Below are 15,799 nucleotides of genomic sequence, written 5' to 3'. Positions count from 1 at the left end.
TAGATAGATAGATAGATTGATAGATTGATAGATAATGATAGATGATTAGATAGATAGATGGATAGATAGATAGATAGATAGATAGATAGATAGATAGATAGATAGACAGATAGGATAGATAGGATAGAAGAGAAAGAAAAGAAAGAAAGATAGAGTGAAAAATTGAAATGGCCTTAAGACAAAATACACACTTCAGGAATATGAGATTATCTTACTCAATATAATATAAAATAACCCTTTAAGTATTTATAATTTTGTTTACTTTTGGCATTGTGTTATTTGATAACCCTACAATTAGATAGAAATTTCATCGCCTGTGCCCATTATTACCTATTATTTAGTAAATTTATTGTGTGCAATATGACACAGTGTTTTATCTTTGCTCTAGAGAAACAAACCAAAACTCAGTTTTCACAGAACCACACTTCATTGCCAAAGTGTGGCTGTCAGGAGAGACCTAACAAAGGGTATTGCAAAGTAACAATAGATGGCAATAGATGAGAGGTATTGTAAGTGGACAGAGCATTAAGCTGATAAGTGGTTATCGGAAGGGATATGGACACACCTGACCATCCTTTCAGACACAGAAATAATTAAGGAATGGAGCCTGTTGTAGGTCTCCCTACCATTAAACAATGCAGGATGTTGCCTTCTTACTCTTTGGGTATTAATATTGCAGAGATATAGGGAAACTACTCTCTTCTACACATAAAATCCTTGTACCACAGAGATAAATGAAAAATCATCCCAGTTTTAATGGTCATCTGTTTCTATGTTGATAAGCTATTACCATGATCATATTGTGTTTGGAGCCTACTCACAGGAAGGTACTGCTAGGAGACTGATATAACATTCTGTTACCAATAGTTGTATGTGTGTGGTCAGATGCTTTCTTTCTTTATCTTTGATTTTCTTTTCTTTTTTTTTAAGAGAACAAATAGAGGAATGCTAATTACCAAAGTCAAAATAAGCCAGTTGACCATAATGGGAAAAAGGAAAGGAGACAACCTTATTTATTCATTTATTTATTTTAAAGAAGCATGATCAGGCACCCATTTAAAAAAAAAATGCATGTGCAATATGATACAGTGTTTTACCTTTGACCTAAAGAAACAAACCAAAACTTAGTTTGCACAGAACCAGTCTTACTTTTGAATCCTGGTCTGTGCTGTTGGCTGTTTGCCTCTTGTAATACATTTTCTAAAATAGCACGAAAAAGTATGTAGCACAAACATTACTTTTCAAAAGCCATCATTCATAAGATAACCATAATGTATTACTCTGTAACAGTCTCAGGGAACATTAAACTCTCATTCTCAAGTGAAAGAGAAGCCTGTGTTACATCAGCCTGGCATTTTTCTGACTTGCTTGGTGTTGGTTGCTAACCCCTTTCTTATTATGAACTCTAAATTCAGGAAGGAATGCAAACCAGAGAACTATAGAGAGCCTGGGCTGCACTTTTCCTGTTAGCAAAAGAAAACTTGACTGTTGGAACTGTGCAGAACACAGCGATGCCACACTCCACAGGCCCACGTCACGAAAAAGCAAGCATCACTCTTCTGCCTTTGGAGCATTGGTTAGAATTGTAATAATGACAAATATTGACACAGCCTACTGTTTCCCACAAAGCTATCTGGCAAAGTTAAGATAATGGTTTATTGGTATCTCTTTGAGCCACTAATCCTTTGATTTCTCAATTTAATGTTATTTAGTACAGAGGAACACCAGTTTACACGATACTTAAGTAGAAACAGAAGCTATGGAAATACTGACCTTAAAATACCTCTGGTCATAGTATTTATCTTGTTGCAGTTCTGTCTGTAAGTACCTGTTATAGACCCTAACACTCATGTCCATTTACCCAGAAAACAAGCATAGTAGAATCTACACATCCTTCAATCACTGTCTAGTACCATACAACTATGCCACTCTCTTGCCATCAGAATATCCCTATGAGCTCCTTATTAAGTTTCCAATAGATATTCAACAGGTATTTTTTCAAAACAACTGACTTAAGCCAAGAACAATGTTTTAAAGAAACAGTGCTTCAGTTTGTGGTGAAAAGAATTCTTAAGTTTGAAATATACAACTTTTAGATGTTTTTAAATCAAATGAAGTTTGAAATGGGTTACAGAAGTGTTATTATTGGAAACCACAGTATCTTAGTCTGTTTTCTTTTGCTATAACTGAACACCACAGGCTGGATAATTTACAAAGTAAAGAAATTTATTTCTCACAGTTCTTGAGGCGGGAAGTCTAAAGGCATGGCATTGGCATCTGCTTGGCTTTTTTGCTGTCATAACATAACATGACAGAGGATGTTACATGGGGACATTTCTGTAACACACCAATTCAAGTTTCCCTACATGTTTTCATAAAGGCACTGACTGAATCATGGGTGCTCCGTCCTCATGACCTCATGTAAGTTGAATTATGCCACATAGGCCTGACCTCTGAAATATGAATGAATGAATGAATGAATGAATGAATGGGAATAAAACCCCTAACTCATGAATTTCTCAAGTATATATTCCCACCATGGAACACACTAATGAGTAATAATAAAATATCTGCACGTATATTGTAAATGCTTACCAAGTTCTACATTTGAACAGGTAGATCTAAATTGTATGAGTCAGTTTCCCAAGACACTGCTTATAGCCAGCAATATCCTTTTCAGTGACAGCATAAAAAGCAAATTTTTCCTGACTAATTTCCAGCAATTTTTAATATAAGATTCTGTGATCCTACAAATGTAATAGTGAATCACTTCCACATGGTTACTTTTAATAAAGGCTGTCGCAATCAGATATGATCAACAAAAATAAATAAATAGTAATTTCCAGGCAAATTTTTTTTGCATAAGACTTCATTTCCCTGAGTTCACTCCATGAATCTAACAACTATAACATAGTTAAATTCTAAAATCAATGTATCATCTTTCCCAGGCCCATGTTCTTTATTCCTTAAAAAGGATAAGAAAACATGCTACCACACCCTGGAATACTCCACTGCCCAATAGTACCTGATATGCAAAAGCTCTAAGTGCTTCATGTCTGGTTTGTAGTACAGGCTGCTTCATATCCTGAGTTAATACTTAACAGATTTCCTGGTCGTGCACTCCATCTCCCTTCTGTGTACAGAAACCAAAGGGCTCAGTTGACACAAATGCCACTGTAAATCGACACAGCCCTTTATTTCATACCAACTTCCACTATGTATAGCCTCATTGGAAAGCCTGATAATCTGCCAATAATTTCCTTGGCTTATTATACTGCTGCCTGCTAATGAAAACACAGTTCTCTTTGCAGGCATTTATCCTTAACATCACCCATTAAGAACACACACACACACACACACACACACACACACACACACACACACACACACACGTTAATTTGACTCAGTGCTTTTGGGGTGGCCAAATAAACTTCTTAGGATCAAATCAAATAATCCATTTAAAGTTTTTTACCTTGCCTTGCGGCCTAACAATCTACCTTAACAGATCATATGTATGCCCTAAATCCTTTTGGTACAAAAAAAAAAAAAAAAGACATGGAAAAAATCTGAGCTTTAAATAATAATCTATAGCTAACTCAGTTTGCTGTCTTATGCAATACCACGAGAAACAGCTGGGTCCTACTAACCAGAAAGCACTTTTATAGTTTCTCTTAAGGGCCATTAAATCAATGTGATGAGAGCACAGCTGGACTGGATCCTGAAAACTTATCAGATCCCACACAATGGAGAAAAGAAGCACGTGGTGCTATTGCAGAGTCTGCATCGGGCCCCCCTCGCTTGGGCTGCAGGTGGAGTTTAACAGAGAAAGAAAACTCCCCCTTTAAACCCTTCAAAGTCTGATCTTCCCCTCTACCTCTCTTTTCTGTGTGGGTGTCTTCTCATAATACCAGTTACTCATGAAACTATTAAAAAGACTTTTCTGGCTGGGTTTACTGGCATTACTCAGACCGTCAAGGACCTGCCTGGCTGTCCCAGTAGAGCTTTCAACACCAAGAGTCATGGTTTATGATTACATTTTAGCACATGACAATTCCAAAGCTACAGCCCATAAGAAAGTTTAGAGAATACAGTGGTTGGGTAAAGGCTTCCGTTATGGGCCAGAGCAGAGTCACAATTTCCACCCCACCGCACCCTTTAGCAAGAATAGGACCACTGCCCTCAATACACTGATTTTTTTCCCTATCTTTTAGTTTTATCTCAATTTCCTCATTGTTCTCTAACAACTGAATATGATGCAAACATTACTAACACTTAAAGAGTATGAAGAGATTTTGTTGTAAACCAAGTAGTACATAAAAGTGAAAAAAAAAATGTAAGCAAAAAAAAAACCTAGAAGTAGAAACAAAATCTCCTAAGCCTCATGGCCATTATGCATCATTACCTAATGCCCTAATCTAATAGTCCCTGCTCTTGTATTTCATTATGTCATAACAAGAAAGACAGAATTATTGTATGGCATGAATTAAACCCAAGCTATAAAGCCAAGCTGTCAATTTTGTAGCCCTATGCAATTAAGTTTCAGAACCTCAGTTTCATCTACAATAACAGAATGATAAGTACCTAGCCGGCCTGGTGGTGGTGGCACATGGCTTTAATCCCAGCACTTGGGAGGCAGAGCCAGGTAGATCTCTATGAGTTTGAGGCCAACTTGGTCTCCAAAGCGAGTTCCAGGAAAAGCACAAAGCTACACAGGGAAACCCTGTCTCAAAAAACCAAAAACAAAAAAAGGTAAAATGGAGAGCAACAAATGAAGTACTTAGCTTAGCTAGTTCCTCTTATACTCTCTCTCTCTCATTCTTCTCTCCTTCCCTTCCTCTTCATCTTCCTCCTCCTCTTCCTCTTTCTAACTCTCATCACCCCACAAGATTACACACTTATCGACTGTAGTGAAAGAGTCTTATTTATTTCTACACATCTCATAACATATTCAGTGCTTAATGGATGAAAGCATCTAATCAAGTCCAGAGTTATAAATCACTTGTGGTGTTCTGCTGGATGAAAAAGCTTCTAAAGCCAACATCAAATATCACCCGTAACATATGGCTGGATGACTATCCCCCATTACAGGATAATAACTATAGTTCATTGTAAAATCCACACATCGCCAAATATAAACCCTGATGTAATAGTGGATAGTTAGTACCATACATGGACATCATGGATGTCTACAAGTACATATTTTTAGCAAAACATCAGATAGGAAATGGGACATAATGACATGATTAAATCAGCTATTCTTACATAACATAGTGCACTGATGGTGGCCACATTTGTATCTACAGCCCAAGTAATCTGCTCCAGGGTAACTTATGGTCAAAACAGAGGTACCACATGGTTATAAATAAAACCATAGCAGCTAAAAATCAACCAGGAACATAGAATCAAATAAGCTTAGTAAGATTATCTTCCTAAAGAGACTAATGATATTTTGCCTATTATGGACAGTTTAGGAACATGGAATTTTTTTTCTTCTTCCCCCTCCGTATATTAAGATCAAAAGTACACTCCTTCCTCCTTTCCTCTTGTAGTTATTTTAAGCTTAGCCAGATATAATAAAGACCCCCTCAAGCAATAACAATGAACAAACTTAAATTTCAGAGGTTTACATTTTTTACTCAGCAACTTCCAGAAAGCTCAAGTTAAAGCTAGTTAGTGAACTTTTTATGCCTTCCTCAAAAACTCTCTCCAATTTCTCAAATAAAAAAATCATACAGCAGCCAGAAAATGTACCGGAAGACACATGTCTTATGACTATGGCTCTTTGTAAACAATGGTCAAGCATTCACAGTACTAACTTCCATTACAACACAAAGATTCTCTTTATTTACAGTAGAGTTTTGAATCATACAGACCCTAGATTATCTATATGGGCAATGATCATTCATGTATGATTTATATTTATGACATAGTTTACCCTACTTAAGGTTGGCACAAAAATAAAAGGCCAATGCAGGCCTGTTTCCAATTCCAGTCTAGTAAGTTTTTGGGGGGATATTCTGATTTGGGATTGTCCTCTGATTTTCCCCCATTTCATGCCACAATGTTTTGTGTAAATTCTATGTTCTGTTGCCATGATGGCTCAATAGATAATAGTGGACCAAAGGTAATGAGTGATTTAATTATACTGTAGCTGTATTTAGTTATACTGTAGGAATTATTTTTTTCAAATGAAAATTTGGCCAAATTTTCCCTAAATCACTAACCTAGGGTTAAAAAAAAACTATTTTGATAACACCACAATCTAGTGATGAAGGGGAATTCTCTCTCTTAGATGAGGACAACAGCAAAGTTTCTCCATTTCAGTGCATGTGTTGCCCAGGAGAAACCCCTAAGATTTAGGAAGTAGGGTGGAGTGAACTGAAGCAGGGTTCACTGGGCTTCAGATTTAGATGAAAATAATATTTCAATAATCAGTATCTTTGTTCTGGTTTAAAGATCTCTATCAAATCCAAGTGCAGAAAATCTGTGGATTGTCTATTATAGTTAAATCTGCATTGACCATTAAAGGATTATAAAGGAATAGAATACACTGAAATATCCTTGTGTAACCTTGGAATGTCCTGGCAATCATGTTCCTCTCTATGCAAGCATACAAATCTAAAGAATAGGGAAAAGCTTCCCATTTGCATCTTCAGCTGCTTATAGAGATAAAGGTTGCCACATCTTTGTCTTACTGGCTCCATAACACACAACCAAGAGAACTTCTAAAACTAAGGGAGAGTTGGACCTCCTTTGAAACAGTATAAGCTCCTGAACCCCTTGTCTAAAGTATGATGGCCTTAATCTATTCCAGCAGTACTCAATCTGAGGGTCACAATCCCTTTAGAGGCAGAATGACCCTTTCACGTGGGTTGCATATCAGACATTTCCATTATGATCCATAGCAGTAATAAAATAACAGTTATGAAGTAGCACCAAAAATAATTTTATAGTTAGGGATGACGACAACATGAAGAACCTCATTAAAAGGTCACAGCCTTAAGAAAGTTGAGAGCCACTGCAGCCTATCCCTAATTAATCAGCCAGTACAACTGAAGCGCCACACCCTGCTTCAGTTCTCACCACCCTACTTCCTAAAGCTTAGGGGTTTCTCCTGGGCAACACATGCCCTGCAATGGAGAAATTTTGCTGTTACCCTCATCTAAGAGAGAGAATTCCCCTAAGGTAAAGTAGTAGCTTCTAGTTATTCCCAAATGCTTATTCAATTATTTTTAAATGTATTATTTATTTGTGTGTGTGTGTGTGTGTGTGTGTGTGTGTGTGTGTGTGTGTGTATGCATGCATGCACGCATGTGCGTGCTTGAGTATGAGGGAGGTATCAAAGGACAACTGAGTAGTTGGTTCTTTCCTTTCTGAGATCAAATTTAGGTCTCTGAAACCACAAAGCAATCACTTTTACCCATGGAGTAATCTTTCAAGTCCTTATCTTCTTTACTTTCTTTTCCTTCCTTCCTCCCTCCCTCTCTCCCTCCCTCCCTCCCTCCCTCTCTCCCTCCCTCTCTCTCTCTCTCTCTCTCTCTCTCTCTCTCTCTCTCTCTCTCTCTCTCTTTTGGGTGGGTTCTCAGAATCTCACTAAGTATCCCTGGCTGGCCTGGAGTTCATCATGTCATGGCTAAGTTTTCATTCATTCACTCATCCATTCATTTAAAAATACAATAAAATAAAATAAGCTAAAACTATCACATCAAATCTGGACAAGACAAATCAACAGAAGGAAAAGAGCCCAAGAGAAGGCACAAGAATTATAGAACAACTGAGTGGTGAAGACGGCATTGAGACAAATTCTTAGAGAGTACTTTTTTTAAAAAATGGTTATAGCACTCTTCTGTTTTTTCCTTATTTATTTATTTATTTATTTATTTATTTATTTATTTAGTATATTTGTGTTTTAATTTTACACATCAGCCATGGGTTCCCCTGTCCTCCCCCCTCCCGCCCCCAACACCATCTTCCCTCCAGCCCCTCCCTTCCATTCCCATCTCCTCCAGGGCCAAGACTCCCCTAGGGATTCAATTCAACCTGGTAGATTCAGTACAGGCAGGTCCAGTCCACTCCTTCCAGGCTGAGCATAGTGTTCCTGTGTAAACCCAAGGTTCCAAACAGCCAGCTCATACACTAAGGACAGGTCCAGGTCCCACAGCCTGGATGCCTCCCAAACAGTTAAAGCTATTCAATTATCTCACTTATCCAGAGGGCCTGATCCAGTTGGGGGCTCCACAGCTTTTGGTTCATAATTCATGTGTTTCCATTAGTTTGGCTATTTATCCCTGTGCCTTTCCAGACTCAGAAAGACAAACATGGTATGTACTCACTCATAGTAGGATACTAGATGTAAAACAAAGATGACTAGACTGCTACATAACTCCAGGGAGGCTACCTAGAAAATGGGACCCTAACAAAGACACAGGGATTGTCCAATGACAGAGAAATGGATAAGATCTACATGAACAACCTGGATGACAGTGGGAGCAATGAAGGACAAGGTTTGAGGGAAAGAGAGCTTAGAGGAGCAGGAGATTCCAGCTGGATCAAGAACAGAAGGGGAGAACAAGGAATAACAGACCATGATAAATGAAGACCACATGAGAACAGGAAGAAGCAAAGTGCTAGAGAGGTCCCCAGAAATCCACGATTCCTCCACTGTAGACTACTGGCAATGGTCGAGAGAAAGCCTGATCTGACTTAGTCTGGTGATCAGATGGCCAAAACCCTAATGGTCGTGCTGGAACTCTCATCCAATAACTGATGGAAGTGGATGCAGAGATCCTTAGCCAGGCCCCAGGTGGACCTCCAGGAGTCCAATTGTTGAGAAAGAGGAGGGACTGTAAGAGTGTGAATTGTTAAGACCAAGATTAGAGAGTACTTTTAAGTGGACATCTCACTTTCTTTTCAGTATTACTTTCCTGTGGTGCTGGGTATATATTACTGACCTCTACACACACACACACACACACACACACACACACACACACACACAAAAAAAAAAAAAAAAAAAAAAAAAAAACTTTTGTAATGGTAACTGCAGTTTCTTTTAATGCTTTGGAAAAGAACACATTTTAATGGTATTTGCCATTCACTTTACACATTTATGTTCATAGACCATTCTAACTAAATGCTCAGATTTATTTTAAATGTAATTAAAGCAAAACAATAAATACATCAACTAAGTTCCCAATTTCATATTTCTGGTAGCCATACCATTATGAAGACACATAGAGAGGTAGAGAGACAGAGACAGAGAGATAGAGAAATAGATAGATTTGTTCTTTTAATTTAAACTTGTCTGGAATATTCTTTAAATCTATCTACACCATCCCAGTACAACCACACAAAGTCTCACATGGTCTGCTCTCTCCTGCAAGCCTTCAATGCAGTGTCTCTCTTCTCATCTCCTCTCTAGTCCCATTTTCTCACTGGATTCCTCACTTACTCTTCAGGGGTTAATGGAAATGCCATCTGCTTAGAAACCATCTTTTGTTACCTTTTCACAATATAGCACTTCACTCCTATGGCTCTTCATTTACTAGTGTTCTGGGGCTACATGCAAAGGCTCCTCTGTTACAGTGGTGATTATCCTTAGTGTCATGCCTTGTCACCACAGGCCAATAGCTTGATACAAGCCATGGAAGTACTTAAATTATAGGAATTTGAGAAGCGTTTAAACTTCAAACAGCAGACCCCCTAATCCCCTTGTTCCTATTACATGCCCCAAATAGAGCTTATGACAATTTGCGATCACTAAATTGATGATACAAGGTTTTGTCAAATGTTCTTTGTGTCTTCCCCATGAATGATAAGTTCTGTGATGTAGTGGGTCATTTCATGATTCCTTACTCATTCATAAGCTAGTGCCCACAATGGTCAATAACATTCTAATAAATGATGTTACTGACACAAATTATAAAACATTTATTTTAGAATTGATACATTGATGACTGTTTTAGAAAACTTAGAAAATATCATGTATATATAATAAAAGAAATATTTCATGTAATACCACCCAGAAGGAGTCACAATTAAAATATTGACAAGTATTATTTAATACTTCTTAGTGCACTCTCTCTCGCTCTCTCTCTCTCCTGTGTGTGTGTGTGTGTGTGTGTAAAACATGGACTGAAGAATGAGTTTTATATTTTGACATTTAAACTTGTAACAATCTTCCTGATTCAGCCTCCTGCATTCTAGAATTACACATTGCTCCACAGTGCCTAATAAAATATTATTTATTTAATAATTTAATATTAGCACATTTTGAGTGGTCTTAGATGTAATATATGTGAACACATATTACCAACTTAATGTCTTTTGAATATATTAACATTTCTGAACAAATCATCAGTTTGTAAAATTTTAAGTTTTAAAAGAATAACAAGTGTATAATTACTGTTAACATTTGAATTTATTTTTACATTTCTATGATTGTTTCTATAACTTAGAATAGAGACAAGATATGTTAACAGTTTAAAAAAGTATATGAATCTATATGAACGTGAAGTGCCAATTTCCTAACAGCTCAAATACATTCAATTTACTACAATTATCTGTTTATTCAAACCTTTTCAATCTATGTACATCTTCCAAAGAGATAAACAAAAGTAAGTATAAATATAAATAATATTTCTTTCATTTACAGTAAGGTTGAGTCCATGTTCCATGAGCTGATTCTTAATTCTAGTCCAAGAATGAAAGAAATGCTAAGACTTAATTTGTCCATCTGTTTGGAGAACATGCTCTTTATTTTCCCCAGCAACTCTGCCAAAAGTTTAGAAACAAAGTTTTCTTATTGTTGTGTTGTTTTCCTAAAACAGAATGTCTTACTATATAACCTTAGCTGGTCTGAACTCATTTTGTAGACTAGACTGGGCTCAAACTCAAAGACCTGTATGCATCTTCCTCCTAACTACTGGAATTAAAGCTTTGTACCACCCATGCCTATCAAAGACAAGTTATTTCATCAAATTTAAGGTTGGCACTGAGTATCTAACACTTCAAATTTTCTGGTAATATTAAACATTTACAGATGATATGGTGATGATAATGTGTTCATTGGTAACTAGAAAGACAAAATGAAAAACTCATTCTGGAGAATCTGTTGGAAATTCCAAGGAGACATCACAATTATTGACATGCCACGGAGCTATCCAGGGTACTGGATCAGAGTTCTATCTAGTCCAAAAGGCCAGAGTTCTTTGTGTCTATAATGCATTATTTTAACCATGTCAGATTCCCGAACACCACTGCCAAACCATAGCTATTTGAACACAGCTAAATTATAATACCAACCATTTTCTTTAATGATATCTGAGACTGTTTTGCCTAACTTTTTTGTCTTACCCTTCTACTGCTTAGCCCCATAACTAGTTATTTCTGCCTTATGTAGGCAGCCTGATTACCTACCTGAGACTTAAAACAAAAATTTCAAGGGTGATTATCACTTTCAAAAGAAAAATTTAAATGGATGAGTGAACCTACAATTAGCAGACATAATCCCTGTAAGGTTATTGTGGTTGAATGTAAAATGTCCCCCACTGGCTCACGGGTTTGAGTACTTGGCCAACAGCTGTTTGGGAAGACAGAGGAAACCAGTAACTCAGAATGGGCCTGTAGGTTTTCTAGACTGGCTCCACTTTCTGTTCTCCATATGTATTCTGATTGTAGGTGAAAGGTGACTCACATGGCCCCCTGTTCCTGACACCATGCCCTCCCTGCCTGCTACCATGCTTTCCTACCATGATGGGCTATATCCCTCTGGAACTGCAAATAAAAATAAACCATTTCTCCTTGAAGTTTCCTTTGTCATGTGTTCCATCATTGCAAGGAGAAAAAAATTAAGACAATGGGTTTCCTTTGTCTTTTCTCTTTCACAACCAGCAAGCCATTTCCTCATGACTTGGACTATTGATATATTTTCCTGTCTAATATATTGCCTTATAAACTTAAAAATTGACTCTATGACACTTATTTCTTGTTTCATTAAGAAATTTTTATTCATTTTGTATACCAATCACTGATCTCCCTCTCTTTCCTTCTCTCCCACCCAGACTTCTTCCCCAGCTCCCATCCATTCCCTCCTCTAACAAGGTAAGGCCTCCCATGGGGAGTCAGCAGAGCCTGGTATATTCAGTTGAGGCAGATCCAAATGCCCCCCTTGCATTAAGGTTGTGCAAGGTATCCCCCCATAGGTAGTGGGCTTCAAAAAGCCAGCTCATACACCAGGGATAGAACCTGATCCTACTGCCAGGGGACACCTTAAGCAGATCAAACTATACAACTGTCTCCCTTATGCAAAGGATCTAGTCCAGTCCCACGGAGGCTCCACAGCTGTTGGTCTAAAGTTCATGAGTTCCTACTAGCTTGGTTTGGTTGTCTGTGTAGGTTTGGGATTCACTTGCTCATAGAATTCCTCTTCTCTCTCTTTGATTGGACTCCTAGAGCTCAGCCTGGTGCTTGACTGTGGATCTCTTCACCTGCTTCCATCAGTTACTGGATGAAACCTCTATGGTGACACTTAGGTTATTCACCAATCTGATTACCAGAGTAAGCCAGTTCAGTGACCCTCTTCACTGTTGCTAGTAGTCTAAGCTGGAGTCATCCTTATGGATTCCTGTAACAGATAGTCATTGTAGCATATTAACATTATTAAATTATCTTTCTTAAATCAAAGTCTATTTTCTCTCTGAATAGAAAGAAGAAAAGTACTGATATTAGTTAATTCATAAATTAAACATAACTCAGTATCCTTCTGGTATTAAGTAATTCAGGAAACCTATAGACTGTAAAATCCTGGGCTTTAACTCAAGTATGACACTCAATTGTTCCTGACAAGGGGCTTAAATATTATTGGACTATGGCAAGTTCTTTGAACTAGTTGTAGAATACTTACATTATTGATCATGTTCAATTTGGAGAGAAAAAAGAAAGACACATTTTCTGTATGTTATTTCACATAAAGGCCAAAAGAGCTTTATTTTCATTTTTTATAAACAATCTGAAAGGGCATTTCTATCTAGCCCATCATATTCAGGTCACCCTCATTAGCAGCACCACCCTCAACCATGTCAAAGCAAAATGCATTTCACACATTTTATATTTTATTCTCTTTTTAGTCGTATTCCACAGTCCTAGAAATCCATATTCATTCTACACACATTTTTCAACTTAATGAATATTTTCTATGTAATGTAACTACTTCTTAGTTAAGATATTTGGATAGAAATTATTATATGTATTGATATATTTAGTTATTCATTGATTTTCATATTAAATTAATTAAATAAAAACATGATCAAGGACTCATGTGTTGGATTTTGAATTTTATTTTTATTTTCAGAAGTAATTGACAATGCTTTAAGATGGAGGATTGTTACAGGTAAACATTAGGTGAAGCTTGGTGAATCCTCCAGAAAAGGGGAGAAAAGATTGTAGGAGCCAGAGGGGTCAAGGACACTACAAGAAATTCCACAGAAGCAACTAACCTGGGCTCATAGGAGCTCACAGACACTGAACTGACAACTGGGGATCCTGCTTGGGACTGATTTAGGTCCTCTGCATATATGTTACAGTTGTGTAGCTTGGTCCTCTTGAGGGACTCCTAACAGTGGGAACAGGCTCTGTCTTGGACTCTTTCAGTGGCATTTGGAACCCTACTCCTCATACTGGTTTGCCTTGCCCAGTCTTAATACATGGGAGGTGCTTAGTCTTACAGCAACTTGATACAACATGTTTTATTGATTTCCATAGGAGACCTGCCTTCCTTAAGCAGAAATGAAACAGAAGGGAATTGGAGGGTGGGAACAGAGGGGGGTGGGGGAAGGAAGAATAGGAGGAAGGGGAAACTGTGACTGGAATGTAAAATAAGTAAGTTTATATAAAAAGAAAACAAACAATAAAATTAAAGAGAAAAGTTGAATTTTGTTTTTCCTGGTAAATATCTATAACTACCTGTCTAACCTGGCAATAGTGTGTTCAGTATTAGCATCCTGGCTGTCATTAAGTAGACATATTTGCATGTTTTATGGTTTTTTGTGTACTTTTGTCTATTTATCTTTTAGTCATTAAATCATGAGTAATAGAATTTAAGATACCTGTGGCTAAATGTTATAGATGACTTGAAATAAATGGCCCACTACATTTGACATAAAATTTAAAAGAATTAAACTGAGAAGAAAAAAATAGGAGTGTGGTTGTGCATTTGTGTATGTCTCTTTTCTTCCTATCAAATTTATTCTCCTTAGAGGGAAATACTAAGAGTTTGATAAGAACTATTGTAGAGATTCTTAAACAGAAAAAAAATCACATAGCTGTAATATAGGAGTACCATTCACATATATATGTTCAAAAAGTATGTTAGGACAAACATGCAGCTCCCCAAATAAAAATGTTCTCAGAGTTTGGTAACATAGACTTCTGTTGGATAAAAACTTGCTTGCAAATTCACTAAAAACTTAGCAGACATTGTGATTGAAGAGAAATGTGGTTGGTGATTGTTCACCCCCGCCCTTTCTCCCCCTGCTGTTTATCACTACATTTCAGAAGAGAGCCTGAGAATTTTCAGTATGGAGCCAAGGATGTAGCTGTGTGAGTTTGGTCCTCAGCACTTCATAAAACTTGATGATCCATAACGATAATTCCAGCTCTCAAGCCATGGAGGCAGGATGGTCAGGAGTTCAAGGTCATTCATCCTTTTGCTACATAGAGAGTTGCAGACCAGCCTGGGCTGGAGACTTTGTTTCACAAGCACAAACATCTTCAGTCTAAAAGCACTGCATGTCTAATTTTAACAGGCAAGTAGTCCAAAAAGAAGCCAATTGTATTTTTTTCATCTAAATTGTTCCTTATTTTAATTAATGAAACATATTTGTGGTTTTCTTGTTTAAAAAATGTTATTTTAAGCCTTTCAGTAACTTTGTCTGGCATGTGCTGAGTATGCCAGAGGTCTGAAGCCAAGAGCAGTAGAGCCAATCCAAACCTAGACATTGACAGACAGCTCTTGTCAACACAGTGTTTCATTTTGTTTTTCCCCACACATGCACCTCTAATAAGCCTTACAAACACATGCTAATTCCCATGAGGAGAATGAAAGCAACAATCACATTCCCAGATCTTAGGGAAAGGAGTTTTCCATTACTGCTACCCAGTGGTGACTCATAAAGTTTCTAGGAAAGTAAGTACTATGTAATATCGTGTCTTCCCTTCCAACCCCTGCATATTCTCTTCTCAGAGACTCAATCTAATCATTACCCACTCCGTCTTACAACTGTGTATTATCTTCTTTGTATATCCTTCTTTGGACTCTCTATGCTAAAAAAAATAATCCTTCTCCTTAGAATACTAATCTAGACTTGCCTTCCAGCAAGAGCACTGTTTATTTTTAATGATGTGAAGACTTCTCTCTTGAGCTTAGTTATTTACTCTGTTAGGTACTTCATTGTCTCACCCACCAAATAAAACTCATTCCTAAGTATATAGGTTCCACTAAGAAAAATCTACATGAATAAGCAAAAGAGAAAATCCACAGCTTTCTTTCTCCCAGCAAACTACTTCCTTGTCTCCTTTTGGAATCTCAGTACTCCTCCTTTGCCTACAACAATTAGCCCCTGGATGTCTCCTCAAAGATGCTTTGCTGTTCCACATCATTTGAAAGACCAGGAAGGGAAGGGAGAGAGCAGGATAAGAGGATAGAGCTTCTCAGAAAAACACTGCATTCTCTAGAAGAATCCGTATAATTGCAGCCAAACTGCAGTTTCCTTAAAAGAGTAATTCAAGAACATGTCAGATC

Source organism: Onychomys torridus, chromosome 19 (assembly GCF_903995425.1).
Source record: "Onychomys torridus chromosome 19, mOncTor1.1, whole genome shotgun sequence".
Classification (NCBI taxonomy): Eukaryota; Metazoa; Chordata; class Mammalia; order Rodentia; family Cricetidae; genus Onychomys; species Onychomys torridus.
This window is presented reverse-complemented; position numbering follows the sequence as displayed.